The sequence below is a fragment of the Hemitrygon akajei genome, chromosome 3 (genome assembly GCF_048418815.1).
Source record: "Hemitrygon akajei chromosome 3, sHemAka1.3, whole genome shotgun sequence".
NCBI lineage: Eukaryota > Metazoa > Chordata > Chondrichthyes > Myliobatiformes > Dasyatidae > Hemitrygon > Hemitrygon akajei.
Window position 1 is genome coordinate 6,999,589 of NC_133126.1, and position 25,900 is coordinate 7,025,488.

At 41.7% G+C, this 25,900-nt stretch overlaps 1 protein-coding gene and 1 long non-coding RNA gene across 2 annotated transcripts in view; one reads left to right on the forward strand and one right to left on the reverse strand.

Moving 5' to 3' along the window:
- LOC140724720 (leucine-rich repeat transmembrane protein FLRT2) overlaps window positions 1-342 on the reverse strand; it is a 108,873-nt gene extending 108,531 nt beyond the window's left edge. The window contains exon 1 of the mRNA XM_073039191.1: window positions 201-342. The gene's annotated coding sequence lies outside the window, so the exon portion shown is untranslated. The remainder of the gene's footprint in view (window positions 1-200) is intronic.
- The window catches only part of LOC140724721 (uncharacterized), a 122,480-nt gene extending 98,072 nt beyond the window's left edge, over window positions 1-24,408 (forward strand). The window contains exons 4-5 of the long non-coding RNA XR_012098157.1: window positions 5,266-5,375; window positions 23,099-24,408. This is a non-coding gene — a long non-coding RNA (uncharacterized lncRNA). The remainder of the gene's footprint in view (window positions 1-5,265; window positions 5,376-23,098) is intronic.
- The last annotated feature ends 1,492 nt before the right edge of the window (window positions 24,409-25,900 follow it).

Genomic DNA, 25,900 nt, shown 5'->3' on the forward strand with positions numbered 1-25,900 from the left:
GTACAGAACGCATTCGCCTTCCCTGCGTTAAAAGTGAACATAATTTAACAACCAGCTGCCCGATTTCAGAGTAACTTGGCTTAATACTTTTTCTTATGAATGTAGCTCGCAGTTTTATCCACAACGATTGGTAATCCAGACCCCCTCTGCCTTTTTAAACGAATTTACGACTTGGGACCATTTACGAGACCGAGACCTACCTCAGTTCTGGCCGCTTCTGCACTCGCCAGTCACACAGAGAACCATTTTACTCCGCTGAGGAGGACAACCTGTTGAATTCTTGGGAACTGAAGTTTGAACAGTCCTGTACTCCTGAGTCTGAAATATGAAAACGCCCACTTGCTGATCTCACCGGCCCCAGAATGTAATTTAACTCTTCCCGGCCATTCGCTGAGCGCGGTCTGTGGAGGTTTTGCTGCTGAATTCGCAGGTGGAGTCGCGTTACTGCGGTGAGAATATTTTAGGATTTAAAAAAAAGAGCGTTGTACCTTAAAGCACGTAAGGAGAAATCGTCTATGTTAGAATAATCATCAAAAATCGCCTTTCTCTCCCTCTGGTCAGTAAACATTGCACAAGAGTCCTGATGAAAGCTTTCGGCTTCAACCATGAATATTCATTCATTTCCATAGATGCTATCTGACCTGCTGAGTTCCTCCAGCATTTTGTGTGTACTACAAGAATTTGTAAATGCGTGTTGGCAGCTTACAAGCAGGACCATTTCAAGTAACTTTAAACATTTGACTACTGCCTTAGCATTGTGTGAGTGTGTTCGCTTTGGCGGGGCGGGGGTGGGGGGAGGCTGTGGTGGCAGGCGCGAACGTCAACTCTGTTCAGACTCTGGCGGAGAGGTGCAGGAAGGATTGGGACTGCGGTATCCCAGGGAGAGAAATTCTCACCTGATGTGAATGAAAGGTGACACGCTCGCTCAATTGGACTGACGCCAGATATCAAGCCAAGCATGTTTGGCACTTAGTTGAGGCTCTCTGCTTCTTAAAAGTACTTCAGTGGCTGTTAACCACTTTGGCATTACGCGAATACACGTCTTTCTTTTTCCTGTACCTCGCTACTTGATCTCACTTTTTTTTTAAGTTTCAGTACGTATTCTACAACTAGCTGTCAGTTTCCTTTTTGGAAGCCAGTGGTTCATTCTGCTAACTTTAACTTGGTTCTCCTTTTCGTACCGACATAAAGGAACAGCTGTTAATCTGCTTGGAAATCAACAGATTAACAACTACATTAAAATAACACTCTCTCACAAAAAAATTGTGTGAAGGAAGAGCTCTACCAGAGAAAAATAAATCCCATAATATCCCTGGAATGGCCTCAAGCCATTTTATGGAAGTAGCTGTTTCTACAGCACGGAAACAAGCCCTTGATTTATCTCGTCTGTGCCAAATTATTAATCAGCCTTGGCTTATGGACCTCCGCCCGGACCATCGCCCTCCATACCCCTCCCATCCACGCATCTATTTAGACTTCTCTTAAATGTTGAAATCAAACCCACATCCACCACTTACGCTGGAAGCTCGTTCCCTTTAGCAGTTCAGCTTTCACCCTTAACCTACAACCTCTGGTAGTCCCACCCAACCTCAGTGGAAAAAAGCCTGCTTGCACTTACCCTATCTATATTCCTCATAATGTCGCATACCTTTTGTGGTGAACTACATATATCTGTCTGGACTGCTCCTGTGGCTCCTCCCACAGACCCCTGTATAAAGGCGATTGAGGCCTGATGCCCGGCCTCATTCTCCAGGATGTAGTGTTGTTCATTCTTCCAGTCAATAAAAGCCGATATCTCGCTTCTTACATCTCAGAGTGAGTTATTGATGGTGCATCACCTTTATCAAACCTCCCCTCTTTTTGTGTCAGTTTTGGAGATATGTCTGTCTAGATGCACGGACCATTAATGGAACATCAGTAGCCAACAGTGGAACATCTGTCCTGATACAGAGTTTCAGCCTGAAATAGGTGGGTGGCATGGTAGGGTAGTGGTTACAGACTGGCGATCCAGTTCAATTCCTGGCCTTGCCACCTTCTCCCCGTTATCCAGGTGCCTAAGTTTCCTCCCATATTCCAAAGGCGGACCAGCCAGTAGGTTAGTTGTGTACTGTAAGTCCTCCCACCAGATGCAGCTCGAAGGTCCAGAAGGGCCTATTGTAGCTGAATAAGTACTTAAATAAAAGTCTGCTGTTTCTTCCACAGATGTTGCTCAAGTCATGGAGTTCCTCCAGCAGGTTGTCTGGTCCTCCACCAGATTGTCTGGTCCTCCAGCAGGCTGTCTGGTCCTCCAGCAGATTGTCTGGTCCTCCAGCAGGCCGTCTGGTCCTCCAGCAGGTTGTCTGGTCCTCCAGCAGATTGTCTGGTCCTCCAGCAGGTTGTCTGGTCCTCCAGATTCCAGCGTCTGGCATCTCGAATGGGTCAAGAGTGGTGCATGAGTAATAAAGGAGATGGAATTGCTACCCCTCTGATGTCAGACATACCTGGCTTCAGGTCAGAGATCTTTGGCAGATGCCAGTGATATACTTTGAACACATTTCTACTTGCATTTTTCTGCTGTATTTTCATTGTTCATTGCACACGTTGATTTTCTCTACGCACCGAATCCAGATGTAGTCCCCATTGCTCTGCATCTGGTAATCATGAGATAAAGCATATAATCCTGGAATTGCTCAGAATGTCAGTTAGCATCTGCAGAGTGAGAAGCATGGTTAATGTTTCAAACCATGTTTTGTATGAACTTGGAAAAAAAATGAAGTAAAGTAATTTTAAAGTTGCAAAGACAGTTGGAGGCTAGGTCAAGAAATCCAGTGACTAAGACTACTAGACACAAAGTTCAAAGTAAATTTTATTATCAGTGTGCAGTACATAATGTCAGCATATAAACACTGAGATACATTTTGCTGCGGGTTTCCTCATCAAATCTATAGGATAGTAACTATAACGGGATCAATGAAAGTTTAAATGAAGAGCTGAAGACAACAACTGTGCAATGCAAATATAAATAAATAGTAATAAATAACAAGAACATGAAATAACATGATAAAGAGTCCTTAAAATGAGATCTTTGACATGGGAACATCTCAATGGATGGGTAAGTGAGTGTAGTTATTCCCTTTGGTTCAAGAGCCTGATGGCCGAGGGGTAGTAACTATTCTTGAACCTGTGGTGCGAGTCCTAAGGGTCTTGTGCCTTCTTCCTGATGGCAGCAGCGAGAAAAGTGCATGGCCTGGGCGGTGAGGAACTCTGACGATGGATGCTGCTTTCCCATGACAGTGTTTTATGTAGAGAGGTCTTTACCCATGATGTACTGGTTTGTATCTACTACATTTTGTAGGATTTTCCATTCAGAGCCGTTAGTGTTTCCCTAGCAGGCTGTGATGCAGCCAGTCAATACACCCTCCACCACACGTCTATAGAAGTTTGTTAAAGTTCTTGATGTCATGCCGAATCTCGGCAGACAGGAGCAGAGATCACTCAGGGTCACTCAGTCCATTGAATCTGCTCTGCTATTCCAGCATAACACTTTCAACCCAATTCTCCTGCCTTCTTTCAATGACCTTTCATTAAGTTCAGATCATCATTTACTGTGTGGGTTTCCTCTGGGTGCTTTGGTTTCCTCCCACAGTCCCAAGATGTCCCGTTTGGCAGGTTAATTATGCATTGTAAATTGTCCTGTAATTCGGCTCGGAATAAATCGGGGGATCTCTGGGTGGTGTGGCTCGAAAGATTGGAAGTGCCTATTCCGTGCTGTTTCTTAATCAACTTAGAAAAATGTGCCCTGTCATATTGATGTGGATGATCATGGTCTTACCCATGACCATAATTGTTGACAAACTTTCTATAGAAGTGGTCTGCTGTTGCTATCTTCTGGGCAGTGTCTTTACAAGACGGGTGACCCCAACCATTATCAATACTCTTCAGAGATTGTCTGCCTGGCATCAGTAGAGGCATAACCAGGACTTGTGATATGCACCAGCTGCTCATATGACCATCCACCACCTGCTCCCATGGCTTTACAGAACCCTGGTCGGGGTGTGAGGCTAAACAGGTGCTACGCCTTGCCTGAGTGTGATCTGCAGGTTAGCAGAGGGAAGGAATACTTTACACTTCATTTGGTAGAGACATATCTCCACTCTGCCACCCAAATGGAAGACATGAGGGATAAACTGACAAAAGAAAGATTGAACTAAGTGAAAGAGAGTGGTATAGATTTGGTGATTAATAAAAAGTAACTTCGGAGGAGATGTATGTATGTTGTATATGAAAATGCTGAGAAACTGAAATTAAAACAGTAAATAATAATTGTAATAATATGAACTTTATAGAGCATTTTTCATACAGATTATGTAGTTCAAAGTGCTTTACAATGGGATAAAGTTAAAACATGAAAATAGAAAATAGAAATATGTTAGTTAAATGGGAGGTTAAATAAATAAGTTTTGAGCTGGCATTTAAAAGTGCTGGAAGCACTCAGCAGGTCAGACCTCATCTTTGGAAAGAAGAACAGAGTTATCATTTCATGTTGATGACCTTTCACCCAGCAGGGTGGCATGGTAGCATGGTGGTTAACACAAGGATTTATATTACCAGCAACCTACATCACTTCTCATTGATGTCTGTAAGGAGCTTGTATGTTCTCCCCGTGTCTGTGTAGGTTTCCTCTGGGTGCTCTGGTTTCCTGCCACAGTCCAAAAACGTACTGGTTGGCAGGTTAATTGGACATTGTGAATTGTTCTGTAATTAGGCTAGGGTTAAATTGGTGGGTTGCTGGTTGGTTGGCTCAAAGGGGCTGAAGGGCCTATTCTGCACTGTATCTCAATAAATAAAATATAATTTAAAAAGTTGAATAGGACAGAATGAATAAACATTTTCCAGCACTTTCAGTGTTTTGCCTGGGTAACCAGTAAGTCAATGGAACAATTGCAACTTGAGTATTCACCCCCATGATTGATCTTAATGTCCTTATATCATAGAACATAGAACAGTACAGCACTTGAACCTTCAAAGTTCAAAGTAAACTTATTATCAAAGTACATTTATGTCATCATATATGTACTTTTTGGGGTGAGACCCTCCTTCAGTCCTAAAGAAGGGTCTTGGTCCAAAACATCGACTGTTTATTCATTTCCACAGATGTTGCCTGACCTACTGAGTTCCTCCAGCATTTTGTGTGTGTCACTTTGCATTTCCAGTATCTGCAGATTTCCTCGTGTATATATCACCATATACTATCCTGAGTTTTATTTTCTTGCTGGTTATTCACAGGAAATACAAAGAAGCGTAATAGAATCGATGAAAAAACGTACATAACAAGATAAACAACCAATATGCAAAAGACAACAAGCTGCAAATACAAAAAAGGGAGAAAAAACAAGGTAATAATAATAACTGAATAACCAATAAATATCGAGAACATGAGATGAAGAGTTCTCAAAAATGTTTGTGTTATAGTTTGTGTTAAGTATTGGTGTAAGTGAAGTTGAGTAAAGTTATCCCCTCTGGTTCAAGAACCTGATGATTAAGGGGTAATAATGGTTCCTGAACCAGGTGGTGTGGAACCTGAGGCTCCTGTACCTCCTTCCTGACGGCAGCAGCACAAGAAGAGCATAGCCTGGAGGTTCTTCTTGTTTGGATTGGCAGAAACATCTCTTCCGTGATCTTCATCAGCACAGGTGCAGCACAAGGCTGTGTTCTTAGCCCCCTGAACTACTCACTTTATAATCATGTCACTGTGGTTCAGACATGGCCCAAGTGCGGAGTGAGAGACACTGAAGCAGGTCGATAGTTCACAGACTTTAATGTGAACAGTGTTAAGGGGAAAAGAAAACAGTAAATGGTAGGCCAAACAGGGCCATTAACTAAAACTCTCAAATGGGAAACTAAGCCTACACACAGCTGAAAAGAACAATTAAGAATAAAATGAATTCCGCTAGTCTTCAGAGTCAGTTGGCTCGACAGTTCAATTTCTCAGGCAAGGTAGAATACAAACAGGCAGCGAAGTGTTGCTGTGTCCCAGTCTCGACCAATACTACGATGAAATGAATGGAGTTAAATACTATCACACTGAAATAATATTTAGCTGACACATACATACTCACGAGCGCAGTTTCCATATTTGCTGCGCTGCTGAATCCATGGTTGTGACAAATCATGTCTGTGAGGCTAAACACAGCTCCAGTGCCATATTTATGTTTTCTGAACCTGGTGGCTGATGATATTGTGCTGAATTATTGAGAATTATGATGTCTAATTAAGTTGTTATCTCCTGCCTACTTATTATTCATACCCCATCTTTTCCTGTACATTTACTTGCCTATCGAAAAGGGCATCAAAGGATATGGGGAGAAGGTAGGAGAATTCGGTTGAGAGGGAATATAAATTAGCCATGATGGAATGGCGGAGCAAACTATATGGGCTGAATGGTCTAATTCTGCTCCTATTTCTTATGATCTTATGGGAAGTAGTGTGACAAGCCAATATATTGATGCATTAATAGTTAAATAAATTAGTAATGAATATGTACAGATAATTCAATAACAAAGATGGAATTAAAATAAACTTAGCAGAACTGTTTATAATCTTGGGTCTATGATGTCATTTTCTTAAGTCTTGTTCAAATATCACATTGTCCCTTCCCATTCATGGACGTCTGGAGTTGGATTAGGTCTTTCATAATAAAATGGGTAATATCTACTCAGTATCAACATACATCTTTTCCAACAAAGTTAATGGGCAGTCAATTGACTTGGATCAAAGTCAATATTGTCCCCTCATTCTGAGGACTTTATCTGATCAAGATAAATGTGTTTGGAGTAGGTGTTGTGTTTTAAGGTGATTATCTGTAGTTCGGATGGGGGAATTTTTATTACAGAGATAAAGATTGGTGATCTGCCAAACAGACGGCAATGTAGATGAAAGAAGGCGTGGCTAAAGGTAAAGGGAATTACATAGCAGAGGAAGATGCAGTTCACCAGTAAAATATCTCCACCTGACACAGAATGAGTATTGATCATAGAAGTGTTTGTGCTTGTCAGAGAAGGTACCAGAGGAGACACACTGTGTGAGGACAACAGCAGTTCTTTGTGCTTAATAAACTGCTGAAATGTTCTGTTTCCTTTTGATCTTGGCCTACACTTTTCACGATGCTGTTAACATGATGTCTTTGCTAAATTTGAATACATTACACCCTTTATACACTCAGTGCTCCCTTTATTAGTTACCTCCTGGTCTTCGTGGTCTTCTGTTGCTGTACCCATCCACTTCTCGGTTCAATGTGTTGTGTGTTCAGAGATGCTCTTCTGCACAGCATTGTTACTCTCATCTTCCTGTCAGCTTGAACCAGTCTGTCCATTCGTCTTTGAACTCTCCAATAAACAAGGCATTTTATATATACTCTGCATATCTGCCAGTCACTGGATGTTTTTTCATTTGCACCATTCTCTATAAACTCTACAGACTGTTGTGTGTGAAAATCCCAGGAGATGAGATACTCAAGCCATAAGATCATAAGATATAGGAGCAGAAGTAGGCCATTCGGCCCATTGAGTCTTCTGCCATTCAATCATGGATTGATCCAAATCTTCCAGTTATCCCTACTCCCCTGCCTTCTCCCCATTCCCCTTGATGCCCTGGCTAAACAAGAACCTATCTACTTCTGCCTTAAATGCACCCAGTGACTTGGCCCCACAGCCAGTCGTGGCAACAAATCCCACAGATTTACCACCCTCTGACTAAAGTAATTTCTCCACATCTCAGTTCTAAATGGACGTCCTTCAATCCTGAAATCGTGCCCTCTTGTCCTAGACTCCCTACCATGGGAAATAACTTTGCCATATCTAATCTGTTCAGGCCTTTTAACATTCAGAATGTTTCTAATGAGATCCCCCCTCATTTTCCTGAAATCCAGGGAAAACAACCCAAGAGCTGCCAGACGCTCCTCATATGGTAACCCTTTCATTCCTGGATGAAGGAACCCTGTATGGCATCAGTAATCATTCCAAAATCACATAGGTCACATTTCTCTCCCATTCTGATGGGTGTTGTGAGCAACAGCTGAGTCTCTTGACTATCTCTTCATGCTTTTATGCAATGAGTTGCTGTCACATGACAGGCTGATTCAATGTTTACATTGATGAGCAGATGCACGGGTGTACCTAAGTATGTATGTGCATGTGTGTGTATATATATACACACACACAGTACACAAGAACGTTAAGATTATGAGCAAGAGTAGGACATCTGACAATTGAGACTGGTCCATCAACTATTAGCATCATGGCTGATTTTCTACCCCAATTCCATTTTCCTGCACAATCCATTAATATCCATTAATCTATCAATTTCAATCTTGAATGAACCCAGTGATTGAGAGGCCTCCCACGTTACAGAACCCAAATACTACTGCCTACTGATTGAGAAATTGCTCTTCATCTCTGTCTTAAATCAGCTGCTTCTCATTTATCTCCCCAGGAAAAAGAAGCATCCTCTTCACACACACTTTGTGGAGTCCTGCAGCAATTTTGCAAGTTTTAATAAGATCTCCTCTCATTCCATTGAGTAGCAGACAATTTAACCCTATTTGCCATGACAGTAATCAGTCTAGTAATTCTTTCTTGCACTTTTTAAATGGCAAAGGCCAGACTTTAATAGTATTACATGGCTCTTAAGTACATTGGACATCTTGAAAACATGTAGGGTACGATCTAACTTTACAGGTCTTCGAGGAAAATCAGTTTAAAAAGCTACAATGACATGCACTTTGGGATCATTAGCAAAATTGTTTGAGTGCTCTCTGGGAAATGAACTTCCGGTTTTCTGACATCATTTGTTATTAACTGTTAGTGAAATGGAAACTCCTGAAACTCAGCTGCAGTACCATCACCAAGCTGTGCAGTTTGAAGTTCAAAATTCAAAGTAAATTTATTACCGATATACATACACGTCACTATATACAGTACAACCCTAGGATTCATTTTCTTGCCGCCATTTACAGTTAATATAAGAAACACAATTAACAGGGGTTCCCAACCTTTTACAGGCCATGGACCTCTACAATTAACCGAGGAGTCCGTGGACTCCAAGAGGAACCCTAATAGGATGGATATCAACCAATGTGCAAAAGTCAAAAAACTATGCAAATACCAAACAAGAAACAAACAAAGTAATAGTAATAAATAAATAACAATAAATAATAAGAAAAATCATTTTTGAGTCCTAGAAACTGAGTCCATAGATTCTGGAAACAGTTCAGTGATGGGGTGAGTGAAGTTATCCCCTCTTGTTCAAGAGCCTGATGGTTGAGGGTTATAAACTGTTCCTGAAGCTGGTGGAGTACATCCTGAGGCTCTTGTACCTCATTCCTGATGGCAGCAGTGAGAAGAGATCATAGCCTGGGTAACAAACAAAAAAGTGCTGGAGGAACTCAGCGGGCCAGGCAGCATCTATGGAAAAAATTACGGTCGACGTTTCAGGCTGAGACCGTTTGGCAGGACTGGAGAGAAAAACCCTGGGTGGTGGTTGTCCTTGACAACGAATGCTGCTTTCCTGCGACTGTGTTTTGTGTAGATGTGCTCCATAGTGGGTAGGGCTGGGCTGCATCCACTGCTTTGATGACATTGAAGAGTTCTCACTGACGGTAACAAGTGCAAAGAGAAAGCTCACTTTTAAATAAAAATTTACAGGTGAAGACATACAATTACAGTAACAGCTAATTTTTTATTTAAAAACTTTAATTAAAGAAAGCAATATCCTGTACCCTTCCTTTCTAATCCTGATGAAGGATCTCGGCCTAAAGTGTCGATTGTTTATTCCCTGACCGTAGAAGTAGTTTGATTTGCTGAGTTTTTCCAGCATTTTGAGTGTGCTGCTCTGGATTTCCAGCATCCATAGAATCTCTTGTGCAAATAATATTCTAATACATTTTTTAAAGGAATTAAAACTCAAACATAATATTCTTGGAGCCGGAGAGTTTGTTAAACAGTGCACAGCATTACTATACTGCCCCATACAACAAAGTGTAATAGTTTGAGGGCAGTTTTCAGTGAGTACAGTTCATGCATTCCTGAAGTTGTTGTCAATTCTCTGATTTCAGGAGATTACACTTGAGAGGGGTGAAACAGCACGCCCTGTGGAAGAGCAGGGAATTAGAGTAACTTCTGGATTTTCATGTTTGACCACATGTGTAAATTCCCAAGGTTGTTCTCAGTTTCAGGTGTAATAGCTGCAGGCAGTTTCATTGATAACGTCTAGGTTGATTAATGGTTAATGTCAGGTGGAGAGGGAAGAGACAGTGTAAGTTAATTTGTTAAGGTGATCTCACCTGTATTCTGATGAATACATCAATTAGAGAGTTACTGCAGACTAAAGAATTCTTACCCCTTGGCAATAAAGTGAATGAATAGACCAAGTTTGTGATATTAATTAAACTTTTTTAAATATAATCGATAATGACTGGGATCACCCTTATTTAAAAGACGCTGCCCAGAAGAAGGCAATGGCAAACAGCTTCTGTAGAAAAATTGCCAAGAACAATCATGGTAATGGAAAGACCATGATTGGCCTCATCATATGACACGGCACATAATGATAATGATGGGTATGATAAGATGGACTCTTGACCTCACAATCCAACTTGTTATAAGACCATAAGATATAGCACAGAATTAGGTGATGGCACGTAGGTTTATTTATTAAGGTTTATTCTTTGATATCCTAGCAGCACTCTACAAAACTGTACTGATTTATCAGATAAATAATATTGAGGTTGAGAGAGTTCAGAGATTCAAGTTCCTAGCTGTGAAGTTACCGTAGCCTGTCCTGGTCCAACCACGTAGATGTCATATCCAAGAAGCTCACCGACTCTTCTCCATCATCAGAAGGCTAAAGAAATTTGGCATATCCCCATCGACCCTTACTAATTTTTATGAGTCTATTGTAAAACGATTTTGCCCGCTTAATGGGTTGGTAAAGCAACTGTTCTCACATGACTGGAAGAGACTGCAGAGAGTTGTGGGCACAGGTCAGCATATCAGACCAATCTCTCCTTCATAGATTCTGTCTATGCTTCTTGCTGCATCAGTAAAGCAGCCAGCATATTCAAAAGCCTTCAGTCTCAAGGACAGCTTCTACCTCACTGTGGTAAGACTATTAAATAGTTTCCTGGTATGATAAATTGGACTTTTAATCTCACGATCTACCTGGTTTTGATCTTGCACCTTATTGTTTACCTGCACTGCACTTTCTATGAAACTGTTATATTTTATTTCACATTCTGTTATTTTACTGTGATTTACATCAATGCACTGTGCAATGATCTGCTCTGTATGAATAGGATTCAAGATGATTCATGTGAAAATAATAAACCAATTCCAAAAGCAAAACATAAATTTTCATCTCCGTCAGGGGTTCCCAACCTGGGGTCCACAGACCCCTCAGTTAATGGTAAGGGTCCGTGGCATGAAAAAGGTTGGAGACACCAATCTCCATCAACCATGATGGAATGGCGGAACAGACTCAATGAGCCAAGTCACCTGAAATCTGCTCCTATGTTTAATGGTCTTATGATACTATTATTTGCAAAGAAAGTTAATATACTGTTATTATTTAAAGTTATGCACTGACACAATAGGTAAGGGCATTCCTGAAATAAAATGTGGGCAAGTTCAACACAGAGACTCTCCGGGATGGCGAGGTGGGAATATATCTCTACCAAAGGAGGTATAATGTGCTATCCTAAAGGTCACCCTTGGCCAAGGTGTAATACCTGCTTAAACTCCCAGAGAGGGTCATGTGAAGCCATGGGAGCAGGTGGTGGAAGGTTTATGAGCAGATGGTGCATATCACAAGTCCTGGTTATGTGACACTGTCTGCGCATAATGTGATTGACAGGAAATGATAAAGTAGTGGTGTTTGTTGATGGGTTAGTGGGTAGAGGTGTTGATCATTCTTGCTGCTTGGAGAAAGTAACTGTTTTTGAGACTGGTGGTCCTTGGGTGGATGTTACATAGTCTCCTCCCTGATGGGACTGAGGCAAACAGTCTATGATCAGGATGGGTGGGATCCTTCATGATATTGCTAGCTTTTTTTCTGGCATCTTTCTTTATATATGTCCTTGTGATTGTACTGCAAGTTCTATTGACTTGGCTTCATGATCAAATAGCCACCTGCTTCATTGTCCTTGAAGTATGATGACTAGTGCAATGGATGATAGTTTCAGAAACCTCATATCTCATTATGGATCAGTATCCTTGGAAAATGCACCAAAAGTAATTCAATTCAGCAAACCGTTAATTGAAAAAAGACACGTTTCATAAAACACTTGTATAAATCAGTCAGTGTATTTTCAAAACACTTCTCAATGTGTTGGTGCGTGGCCAAGTGGTTAATGTGTTGGTCTTGTGATCTGAAGGTTGCTAGTTCGAGCCTCAGCTAAGGCAGTGTGTTGTGTCCTTGAGCAAGGCACTTAACCAAACATTGCTCTGCGATGACACCTGTGCCCAGCTATATCAGCCCTTGCCCTTTCCTTGGACAACATCGGTGGCATGGAAAAGGAGGCTTGCAGCTTGGGCAAATGCCAGTCTCCCATACAACCCTGCCCAGGTCCTTCTTTCTAGATCTAGGCCTCATATGGAGCCAGTGATCATTAATGGAGAATGTGTGGAGCAGGTTAAGACCAACAAGTATCTGGGAGTACAGTTAGACGAGAAGCTAGACTGGACTGCCAACACAGATGCCTTGTGCAGGAAGGCACAGAGTCGAATGTACTTCCTAAGAAGGTTGGCGTCATTCAATGTCTGTAGTGAGATGCTGAAGATGTTCTATAGGTCAGTTGTGGAGAGCGCCCTCTTCTTTGTGGTGGCGTGTTGGGGAGGAAGCATTAAGAAGAGGGACGCCTCATGTCTTAATAAGCTTGTAAGGAAGGCGGGCTCTGTCGTGGGCAAAGTACTGGAGAGTTTAACATCGGTAGCTGAGCGAAGGGCACTGAGTAGGCTACGGTCAATTATGGATAACTCTGAACATCCTCTACATAGCACCATCCAGAGACAGAGAAGCAGTTTCAGCGACAGGTTACTATCGATGCAATGCTCCTCAGACAGGATGAAGAGGTCAATACTCCCCAATGCCATTAGGCTTTACGATTCTACCGCCAGGACTTAAGAACTTTTTAAAGCTATTATTAATGCTTTTTGAGATGGTGATTTAGATGCATATCATATTTTTTTTTACTGAGTTAAGTATTGTATGTAATTAGTTTTGCTACAACAAGTGTATGGGACATTGGAAAAAAGTTGAATTTCCCCATGGGGATGAATAAAGTATCTATCTATCTATCTATCTATCTTTCCAAGGTGCAAATGGTATTTCCAATGGTCTCTCAAGACTATTATTATTCTCAATACAGTTTGCGAGTTAGAAAAGTCGGATGATCACTTTTATTATATGGTGCTTTGAGCTTGGTGCTTGAAGATTATCTAGCTGGAAGCTATGCTACTTAATAATTAAGAAGGTTCATGATTGCTTAAGTACTCAAGATACAGTACTGTGCAAATGTCTTAGGCACATATATATAGCTAGTGTGTATAAGACTTTTGCACAGTACTGTATTTGTCAACTTGGAGCAGAGGGCAAGTTTGTAAATCTGGCAGAAGTAAAGGATGTTAGGAATGGCAAGGGTGAAGTGCCAAGGGAGGTGTGTGGAACAGACAGCAGAGAAGGAGTGCCAGAGGTGGGCGTGGTGTGGGTCATTTGATTGCAAACAATTGGTTTATTGATCATTACAGAAGGTCTATCTGTTGCTTCCTGCTCCCTTCCCTCTCCCCTCTCCTTTTCCCAAGCATGATTCCTCTGTCCCTATGCCCTTCCCACTCTCAGCCCACAATAGAGACTCATATCTGTATCAAGTTTATCATCGCTCACATAGGTCATGAAATTTGACTTTTTTTTCCCAATCCAATTCAAAGTTAATTGTCATTCAACCATTCATGAACACAGGTAAATGAAACAGTGTTACTCTGGGGTCAAGGTGCAAAACACAGTACCAACAGTCACACACAGACAGCACAAAACACACGGAAGATAACAAGCGCACGTGGTATCACAATAAAAAAGACCAAAACTCAATCCACATCAATCGACAGCCAACCATAATAGAGCCCGTCTCCCACTGGGCGAACACTGGGGGGCAGCACTGATTCCAGCTTGGATGTCACGCCACACCGCCCCCGGTGGAGAGCGCTGGTCATGGCACTCCTGTTGTTGCGGAAGCAGTAGGTAGTGTGTATGTATGTAGGCCTCCGTTAGTTTCAATAGACCATGGATTTGCACCTTGGTAAGTTTCCAGGGCAAGGTTTTTTTTAATGGAAGACCGGCAGTTGCCCAAGAGGACTTGATAGAGGTCTACAAGATTATGAGAGGCATAGATAGGGTGGATAGTCAGTACCTGTTTCCCAGGGCACTATTAGCAAACACCAGAGGGCATATGTGCAAAATTAAGAGAGGGAAGTTTAGGGGAGACATCGGGGTAAGTTTTTTACACAAAGGGTTGTGAGTGCCTGGAATGACTTGCCAGGGATGGTGGTGGAGGCTAAAACATTAGGGGTATTTAAGAGCCTCTTGGACAAGCACATGGATGAAAGAAAAATGGAGGGTTATGGGGGTAGTGTGGGTTTAGTACTTTTTTTTAAGGATTATATGGGTCGGCACAACATGGAGGGCTGAAGGGCCTGTTCTGTGCTGCAGTGTTCTATGGTTCTATGGTTCTAAGCTGCAAGTCTCCCCTCTCCATGCCACCAATGTTGTCCAAGGGAAGGGCATTATGACCCATACAGCTTGGCACCGGTGTCGTCGCAGAGCAATGTGTGATTAAGTGCCTTGCTCAAGGGCACACACTCAAGCCTCAGCCAAGGGTCGAACAACTTAACCACTTGGCCACATGGAAACAGTATAGTGCAATACAAGACGTACAAAAAAGCTGGATGAACTCAGCAGGTCGGGCAGCATCCGTTGAAAGGAGCAGTCAACGTTTTGGGTCGAGATGTCTTGATTTGACCACAGCATCTGCAGTGCACTTTGTGTTTATAGTGCAATACATAAACTTACTACAGTACTGTACAAAAATCTAAGGCACCCTAGCTATATATATGTGGCTAAGACTTTTGCTTAGTGCAGTGTGTACTTTAGAAGGCCTGTGTGACTTTAATACATTTGAAAGTCAAGCAAGCTTTTCTGTGTCTGTGAACCCAACCTTAAAGTGGAGTGCTATAATGCCACTGCTTATATTGGCCAGGTCCTCTGTAAGTTGAGTGCATTGTGCCATTGTGGAGTAAATAGTGCAGAAGAAATTCCCCGCGGCCAAATACAATAGAGTTCAATTTGCTGGTGTGTTCACTGCTAGTCATGCTGTCTGTTCCAAGTGAACACTTGGCTCTCAAATGAGCTTCCCCTGCTCCTTGATTGCACTCCCATGCAAAGTAAATGTGTAGATGCACAGTTATCCAACTGACTTGAAACATAGATGGAAAGGGGAGCCAGGCCCACTTATCACACAGATGGTGCTTGGCATTATTCAGTTCCAGGTGCTCCTACTCTATGCCACCTTGCTTCTAATCTGTCCAATATCATCTCATCAGTAATCTGGCATGCTATGTTTTAGCACTGTTGTACTTCTTTTATTCTTTTCTGCTTCTGTTCCAACGTACCTTACACGGTGTCCTTTTGTTACTTTTTTCTCAGCCCTTTCTCTGCTTGGATCTTAGCTGCTTTGGCTGCAGTTATTTTTCCTTTATCCCTTTAACCTCTGGAGCTTTCTTTGTCCATTGTTTACTCTGTTGTTGCAATTCTAGTATCAATTCTTGTATTCATAATTGCTGATGATATGGTTTTATGTGAGAAACTAACAGAGAAGGAAGGACAAACACAATATGAGAAATGAAAGTATGAGGCAGGAATGGACAACATACTCTGCAGTAAGTTGAGAAATACTGGATACTTAATACCATTGCGCTCACAAGTGTCACAATTTGTTTTGATCCACAGGTATGTATCTGCATTTATTCTTCAATAATGAACATTTTATGCTAAGAAAAACTCCACTGACTTCTCCTTACATTTCTTACTTTACTCTTTTATGAAATGCTTTCGTTTACAGTAATTTTGAATCCCTCTGTTCAATTATCTCCCTTTTTTTACAATCCTCTCTTTTTCTCAGCCTCGTCCTGTGTCTCCCTTAGTCCAAAATTCCTCTATACACCATTGTTTTTTATTAGTTCAAAGTTCAATGTACATATTTGTCACCATATACAACTGAGTTTCAATTTCTTGCAGACATTCTTGCTACATCCAAGAATTAAATCGAATCAATGAAAGACCGCACCAAGTAGGAAAAACAATCAATGTACAAAGGCAACAAACTATGCAAATACAAAAATAAATAAATTACTTACTTGCAGCCGTTACGCTGCTGACATTTAGAGCAGCAATGAAGATCCTTTATCTCTGGTTGCGTTCAGGGCTTCCTTCATCGTGTCAGTAGCTTCCTCTTGGTTTTCACTACTGTTAGTCATAGAAGTCCTGCACAGAGACTCAGGAATACCATCGCTCTCGGATGTAGGTGAAGTTTTCATTGCTGTCTCTGTAACAATTAAGTTTTGCCTGTCAGGGTTGTTAGGCCCTGAGCTGAACCTCCAAACCTGGAGGACCGGTGGACCACTCTTTGTCTGGCCTTTACCCTTTGACCTGTTTGGTTTGTGTGACCCTGCAAAGAGGCAAAGCATAAAGCCCCAATTCCAGCTAGCATAGCTCTCCAGGTCATTGAGATTGTGGTCCTCTTGGAGGAATAATAAGTTAATAAGCAATAAATATTGAGAACATGAGATAAGAGTCCTTGAAAATTAGTCCATAGATGTGGGAACAGTTTAGTGATGATGCAAGTGAAGTTGAGTGGTTATCCCCAGTAGTTCAAGAGCCTCATGGTTGAGGAGTGATAACTGTTTCTGAACCTGGTGGTGTAGGTCCTAAGGCTCCTGTACCTTCTTCCTGTTGGGATCATTCACGAAAGTGGACTTTGCTCACTAGAGTAACATTTTACGATGTATGTCAATGATTTGGACTATGGTATTAATGGATTTGTGGCTAAATTTGCTGATGATGGTGGAGGAGTGGGTAGTGTTGAGGAAACAGAGAGCCTACAGAGAGAATGGGCAAAGAAGTGGCAAATGAAATACATTGTTGGAAAGTGTATGGTCATGCACTTTGGTGGAAGAAATAAACAGGCAGACTATTATTTAGATGGGGAGAGAATTCAAAATGCAGAGATGTAAAGGGACTTGGGAGTCCTTGTGCAGGATACCCTAAAGGTTAACCTCCAGGTTGAGTCAGTGGTGAAGAAGGTGAATACAATGTTGGCACTCATTTCTAGAGGTATAGAATATAAGAGCAGGGATGTGATGTTGAGGCTCTGCAAGGTACTCGTGAGACCACACTTGGAGTATTGTGTGCAGTTTTGGGCTCCTTGTTTTAGAAAGGATACACTGACATTGGAGAGGGTTCAGAGAAGATTCACGAGAATGATTTCAGGAATGAAAGGGTTACTGTATGAGAAACGTCTGGCAGCTCTTGGGCTGTATTCCCTGGAGTTCAGGAGAATGAGGGGGGATCTCATAGAAACATTCCGAATGTTAAACCTGAACAGATTAGATATGGCAAAGTTATTTCCCATGGTAGGGGATTCTAGGACAAGAAGGCACAACTTCAGGATTGAAGGACGTCCATTCAGAACAGAGATGCGGAAAAATTACTTCAGTCAGAGGGTGACAAATCTGTGGAATTTGTTGCCACGAGCGGCTGTGGAGGCCAAGTCATTGGGTGTAGTTAAGGCAGAGATAGATAGGTTTTTGATTAGCCAGGTTACCAAATGGTATGGGGTGAAGGCAGGGGAGTGGAGAGGACTGGAGGAATTGGATCAGCCCATGATTGAATGGCAGAGCAGACTCGATGGGCCAAATGGCCAGCTTTTGCTGCTATATCTTATGGTCTAATATATTGTCCATCTGTAATCAACTGCCGAACTGAATGGTTCACCTGGCCATTAACAGTGGACAGTCAAGAATCATCAATATTGATGTTTTTGGGGCCTCATTTGGGCCAGACTGGATAAGAATGGCAGATTTTCTTCACAGGATTTTTTTTTTCTCTTTTTAACATGATCCCCTTCTCACGATCTCCTCCCAGATTGTTTAGTGTCAGTTCCAGTACACAAGCGTAAAGGAGAACGAGATATTGTCACTCTGGATCTGATGATGCAGCATTAAAAAAAAGATAAGAAGATAAAGAACGAACAATAAATATAAATTCATAAGATATATACATAGATTAGTTATATGTACATAAAGTGATGCCAGGCACAGGAGTGTCTGTACGTAAGGTGGCTAACAGGACATGATAAAGTAATGGCAGTTGGAGGGTGTGGAGATGTGCATTTGTGGGTGGAGATGTTGATTAGTCAGACTGCCTCAGGAAAGTAAATGTTTTTTGAGTCTGCTGGTCCTGGTGTGGATGCTATGTGGCTTCCTCCCTGATGGGAGTGGGACAAACAGTCCACGAGCAGGCTAGCTGGCATCCTCCATGAGTTTACTGGCCATCTTCTCAGATTATAAACATGAGTCTATATATAAATATAGTTTGATTATATGTCCTTAAAGTGATGCTAGACACAGGACTGTTTGTACATAAAGTGACTCCGATAGCAAATGATAAAGAAGTGGTGGGTGGGTGGAGTTGTTGATGAGCCTTACAGCTGAAGGGAAGTTTTGAGTCTAGTTGTCCTGGTGTGTATGATATGTAGCCTCCTCACTGAAGGGAATAGGATAAACAGCCAATGAATAGGGTAAGTGGGATCCTGCCCAATGTTGTTAGGCCTTTTCCAGCACCTTTCTGTATATATGTCCTTGATGGCAAGTAGGTAGTTTTGACTACTATTATTGATCCTTCCTGTCCACGGCAGTGCAATTTCCATACCATGCAGTGATGTAGCATGTTAGAATTGCCCTCTACTGCACATCAGTACATAGACGGAAGTATTTTAATTTCCTCACTAAGCTACCAGTAAAAACATTGCATCTAGTCTTTTGATTTACTTTGAATCTTTAGTGACTGCAGAGGTGCCAACATTTTATTTTATAAGAGCTAGCCATTCATTCATACCTTTGCAATTCCAATATGACAGCTTATTCTCAGTAGGTGGGATAATATTCAGCAATGGTATATACAGTGCAAAAAGCAACACATCATGGATTGTGGACTTCAGAAAGGGTAAGATGAGGGAACACACACCAGTCCTCATAGTGGGATCAGAAGTGGAAAGGGTGAGCAATTTTATATTCCTGTGTGCCAATATCTCTGAGGATCTAACCAAGACCCAACACATTGATGTAGAAACAAAGAAAGCACACCAGTGGCTATGTTTCAATGGGAGTTTGAGAAGATTTGGTATGTCTTCAAAAACATTTGCAAAATTTGACAGATTCACAGTGGCGAGCATTCTGACTGGTTGCCTCGTTGTCTGGTATGAGAGTGTGTGTGTGTGTGTGTGTGTGTGTGTGTGTGTGTGTGTGTGTGTGTGTGTGTGTGTGTGTGTGTGTGTGTGTGTGTGTGTGTGTGTGTGTGTGTGTGTGTGTGTGTGTGTGTAGTTTCTGAATAAGATCATTCCAGACTCATCACCTGCAGCCTATTTGAACCACAGTTCTCATCTATAGTCCTTGTTCATGCATTGATCTGCCTCAAGCAGTTGTTCATAGCTTTCACTCTTCCTGCCTAAAGATGACCTCATTGATGTTACGTTTATTTTCTCTTCTGCCTTGTCTCATGAATTGTTATTTTGCAGTCTATTATTGAAGTTATCGCTCACAGCTAAATCATCTCCGCTGCTCTTATTTTGAGTCAAGCATTCTCTGAATTTAATGACAGACCCTTTAGTATTTACATCTCCACTACTTTGTTAAATCCAACACACAATTATGAGAAAATGGTTTTTGGCTCACTAGACCGGATTCAGTGAGTTGATCTTCTTCTGATTGTCATTACTACAATTGACTGATACTACAAAGTATTTTTCCTCTGACCTTAAACATTTTGGGCTTGATTCCCACTCCAAAGATCAGGATATTCAAAGTCTTTGATGATATTTCTGTGCAGTACTGAGGGGATCATGTTAGGATTTATTGACAAGGATGTGGGGTAATCGGAGTTCAGGCCAGAGTTTAAGCCTCTGCACGTGTCCAAAGGCCAGCAATGCATGTACGGGACATCTGTAGCCTTCATACCAGCATGGACGAGGGCTGATGGCACCTCCAGGGCCAGTGAGTTTTGGAGTTCCATGCAGGCAAGAGGAACAAGGTTCAATAGCCCTCAGGGTTTACAAATCGGTGAGGTTGGAGTTTGAGGCCTAATGTTCAGGGTCCCATTATCGACGAGTCCAGAGTTCAAGGCTGAGTGTGCAGTGATCAGGGGATCCTACGATTAGTGCCAACGATGGGGGCCCAAGGGACATTGGATGTTCAGAAATTGAAGCTTGTCGCCGGAGCTCCAATCTACGAATCTCAGCGTGTCCATTCGAGAAATCAAAGCCCAGTGTCTGTGAGCCAGAGTCTGTTGGAGGCTGAAGATGCCCTGTCCCATGGTTGATGGATTGTGTATGTGCAGGGTGGGCAGGAGCGAGAAATGAGGCTTGTTCTGTTGCTTGTTATTGTGTACTGTGTTGTTCTGCCAAGCTATGTGGGATTGATTTGTTGGTGCCTGAATATGTGGCAACACTTACAGTCTGCCCCCAGCACACTCTCAGGTGTGTCAATTGTAAACCAAATGACACATTTCACTGGATGTTTCAATGTACACTGATAAATAAATTTGATTCTTGAATTATTCAACCAAGGATTTATTGTTCATTCAAGAGAGTGTAAAAGATGCCATGACACTTCCAGTGAATCGTCCCTGGGGTCATGGCCAATGCTGATTATCTGGTTATTACTCATAAAATAATGGAATCCTATGTAAGTATTACAATAATTCTACCAGATTATGTTTGTGCAAGTTAAAGAAGCACGATCTAGCCTAGCCCTCTGCTTCAGCATGATGACCTTTCCCTACAGGTTGAATACATATCCAATACTGCTTCAATCAGATGAAGCTTTTTCTGACTCCATTAAGTTTCCAAGTAATGTGGTACAAACCTCTGCCATGCTTACAAGGGATGAAATTCCACTTCCTTTTCAAAGTTCAATGTAATTTTTCATCAAAGTATATATATATATATATATATGTCACCAAATACAACTTGGAGATTCATTTTCCTTTGGGCATACTCAGCAAATCTATAGAACAGTAACTATAACAAAACCAATGAAAGATCAACCAGGGTGCAAAAGACAACAAACAATGCAAATGCAAACATAAATAAATAGCTATAAATAATAAGAACATGAGATAAGGAGTATTTAAAGTGAGATCATTGGTTGTAGGAACATTTCAATGATGGGGCAAGTGAGTGTAGTTACCACCTATATTTAAAAGCCTGCTAGTAGTAATTGTTCTGGCCTGATGGTTGAGGAGTAGTAACTGTTCTGGCTTGGTGGTTGAGGGGTAGTAACTGTTCTGGCTTGGTGGTTGAAGGGTAGTAACTGTTCTGGCTTGGTGGTTGAGGAGTAGTAACTGTTCTGGCTTGGTGGTTGAGGGGTAGTAACTGTTCTGGCTTGGTGGTTGAGGGGTAGTAACTGTTCTGGCTTGGTGGTTGAGGAGTAGTAACTGTTCTGGCTTGGTGGTTGAGGAGTAGTAACTGTTCTGGCTTGGTGGTTGAGGGGTAGTAACTGTTCTGGCTTGGTGGTTGAGGGGTAGTAACTGTTCTGGCTTGGTGGTTGAGGGGTAGTAACTTCTATATTTTCTTTCATACATCTACCAATTACATTAAATCTATGGCTCCTTGCTTTTCACCCCAGTGCTGAAAGAAACAGTACTCCTGCCAGGCGCTTCTTGATTTCGTACACCTCTAGTGTCTTCTCAGCCGACTCTGTTCCGAAGAGGAAAAGATACACATTATCCAGTCTTTTCCTCAGAGCAACAATTTTCCAATCCCACTATCTTCTCATAAAAACCTACTGCTCCCTTATTAAATTTGTTTAACATGGGAAGGCTGATGCACAGGCAGCCAGCACATGGTCCTTGACAGATTTGGGGTCAGGGTCTCGTAGCATGGAATGATGGGATGGAAAGCGCAGCCTTCCTCTGCTGTCTCAGCTGTTGTGATGTGTCACGATCTTCTCCCAGCTCCACAATTGATTGTCTTGATTGAATCGCTCTGGAAACTCCCCTTTGACCTTAATGCCATTAATGACCAGACAGCTAAGCTCCAGACAGCATCACTCTTGGGATCCCAGGATTCCTCCACAACAAGGTGACAATTCTCAAAACTCTTGTAAGATAAGATAGCATAAAACTGTTATACAACTTCTTACCCATATATTCTATACTTATGGAATAAAAAACATTCCATAAGATCTTTTAAGCATCTTATCAATTTGTCCTGACATTAAGGAGCTGTGAATTTATATACAAAGGTTCCTCTGTTCCTCTACACCATTTAATATCCAGCAATTTAATATATATCCATCCTGATGGAGGGTCTCAGCATGAAACATCAACTGTTCACTCTTTTCCATAGAAGCTGCCTGGCCTGCTGAGTTACTCCAACATTTTGTGTGCTCAGTATCTGCAGATTCTCTCTTGTTACTGTATATCCATGTGCCTTGCTCCACTTCTCTAAGTGCATCCAACTCTGGATCAAGTTCCACTAGCTGCTTCTCTTTCTGTGGGAGGTTCCAGTGTGCAAATTAGCTGCTGTGTTTCCTTCTTTACAGCCTTATGGGCTTTTAGGAGCTCTGGGATAACCTGAGGTTCTACAAAGTACTGTATATATAAAAAAAGTTTCCTTCTTTTAAATTAACATATTCATCTGAAGGTCCTCATGCAGTCATTCAGGAAAAGTCAGATTCAAAGTGCGTTTATTATCAAAGTATGTATACAGAATACAACTCTGTGATTTGTCCTCCCACAGGCAGCCATGACACAAAGAAACACCATGGAACCCATTCAAGAAAACATCCAACACCCAAAGCACAAATAAAGAGTAAATTGCACAAACGGCAAAAAGCAAGTGGACGATGCATAGAATATTAAACATCAAACTAAGACTCCAGTAGTATTCGTTTTACGTCAGCTTAACATCATGCTGCTTGTCCATTGCAGGCCGTAGGGCAAGCATTCTTCACTGAAGCATCCCAGACTACATCAATCACCTCGATCCAGCCACTCAAAAACAGTGAAAAAAAGTAACCAGAATCCAGACACACATGCAACATGAACTCCAAAGTCCCCCAAAACTGGTCCTCAGCCTTCTCATTCAATCCTTGCAATGTGGATCCTAAGACCCTCTTTCTCCAACAGCAGCTAGTGAGAAGAATGAACTGATCCAACACAGGCAGATGGCACATTACATCCACCCATCCTCCACCCTTGTCCTCGTTGATGTCAACCTTGCTCAGTCCTCAATCAGAGAGAAGCAATGGAGTTGATCATGGGCTTGTGTCCTGAATGTCACAGTCAGAGTGAAGCAATGGAGTTGATCATGGGCTTGTGTCCTGAATGTCACAGTCAGAGTGACGCAATGGAGTTGATCGTGGGCTTGTGTCCTGAACGTCACAGTCAGAGTGAAGCAATGGAGTCGATCGTGGGCTTGTGTCCTGAACGTCACAGTCAGAGAGAAGCAATGGAGTTGATCATGGGCTTGTGTCCTGAACGTCACAATCAGAGAGAAGCAATGGAGTCGATCATGGGCTCATGCTCCGTCTTCAGGTTTCCAGACCTCCCGGCCACACACTCAGCTCCAAACCTCACCAAACTCACTTAGTGACAGCAAAGTGCCGGACTACTCAATCGGTCCAGAAACACACCATCAAAATGTAAATCACAGAGTCCAATTACACACAGCTGAGCAGTAGAAGCATATTTGGAAGAAGAAGAAGTAAATGAAGTCAGTTCGTGAACTGTCCGAAGGACGTCGCCATTGGTCACATTGCCTACTAGCACCATCCAAAACAGACACTCTATCATCAGATTCCTGAACAACCCATGAACTCATAACTTGACCTTATCCCTTTTTTGTTTACACAATACTTGTTTTGTAATTTTCAGTAATTTTATGTCCTAGCACTGTTTCTGCTGCCGGAAAGCAACAAATTCATTTAATGTAAGACAATGATTTTTAAAAAAGCCCTTCTCTGATTGTCATGTTTGTCAAAGTAAAGAATATTATTTCAGATGAATGAAATGCTTTACCTTTGGAAAATATATTGTCCTTGAATAAATTCACAGTGAAGGCTTTAACTGACCAGGAGTATCTGTTGTCACCTCTACTTCAGTGAGGCATTACTTCTGGATCAGTGCCTTGTTGCCTTTTCCCAAGATAACGCAGTTGATCAACTTGGCAAGAGATCTTTTTGCATGGTCACTGTATGTCAATCTTAATGCTCCATATTGTATCCTTTGCCTGCCCTTTCATTTTCTGTACTCTGCCTCAGGCCTGTGAGTTTATCGGTGCTTAACATTTGTTCCTCCTTTCAATTTTTTCTGATTTTGCAGACCAACATTATATCATTACTGTTTTCCCATCACAACATGTTTAGTTGTGTCAAGCTGTTTCTCATTCCATCCAATGACTTGTATATCCGGAATCTCCTTTTTATAAGGGATTGGTCAGACTGCACTTAGAATACTGTGAGCAGTTTTGGGTGCCCTATCTAAGAAAAAATGTGCTGTCATTGGAGAGGGTCCAAAGGAGGGTCACAAGAATGATTCTGGGAATGAATGGTTAATGTATGAGGAGTATTTGATGGCTCTGGGCCTCTGCTCACTGGAGTTTAGAAGAATGAGGGGGGAATATCTTAGATAATTATTGAATATTGAAAGGCTTCAGTAGAGTGGATGTGGAGAGGATATTTCCTATAGTCGGAGAGTCTAGGACCAGAAGGCACAGCCTCAGAATAGAGGGACATCGATTTAGAACAGAGATGAGGAGGAATTTCTTTAGCCAGATGGTAGTGAATCTATGAAATACATTGCCATGGATGGCTGTGGAAGACAAGTAACTGGGTATATTTAAATTGGGGGTTAATATCTTTTGATTAGTCAGTGTGTCAAAGGATACAGGGAGAAGGATGGTGAAGCAGATTCAGATGGATTATTAATCAACCATGATAGAATGGTGGAGCAGACCTAATGGGCTGAATGGCCTAATTCTGACCCTATGTCTTATGGTCCTCCATAAGATATGGTCTTTCATCTCCGCTGCTCCTTGGAACTTTTAGACTGTAAATGCCATATCATTGTATCATTGTCCAACTATCAGTTTTACTCTTTTCAGCTTTATTGGTTCTTATCACTGACAGTTGTGAACATTCGCAAAATAGTAATACAAATAAACTTACCATTATATACTTTGTAATTAGTCACATCTGCAAAGCATCCGGAATTATTTTACAGCCAGCGTTTTTTTGCTGTGCAGTCAAAGGGATATGGTGGATCAGGTGGAAAAGTGTTCCTTCTCTCTGCACATTGGGTGCGATGGCCTTTGTTCCATGGCTACCATGTGATGAATATCAAGGTTGTATAATAGATATATACATATACTTTGATAATGAATGTAATTTGAACTTTGAACATTGAACTTTGAAGTGGACTTGAAGCAATAATTAGGCATGTTGTTTTGAGAATCAGATTCAAGTTTAATATCTCTGACATATAGACAATAGACAATAGACAATAGGTGCAGAAGTAGACCATTCGGCCCTTCGAGCCTGCA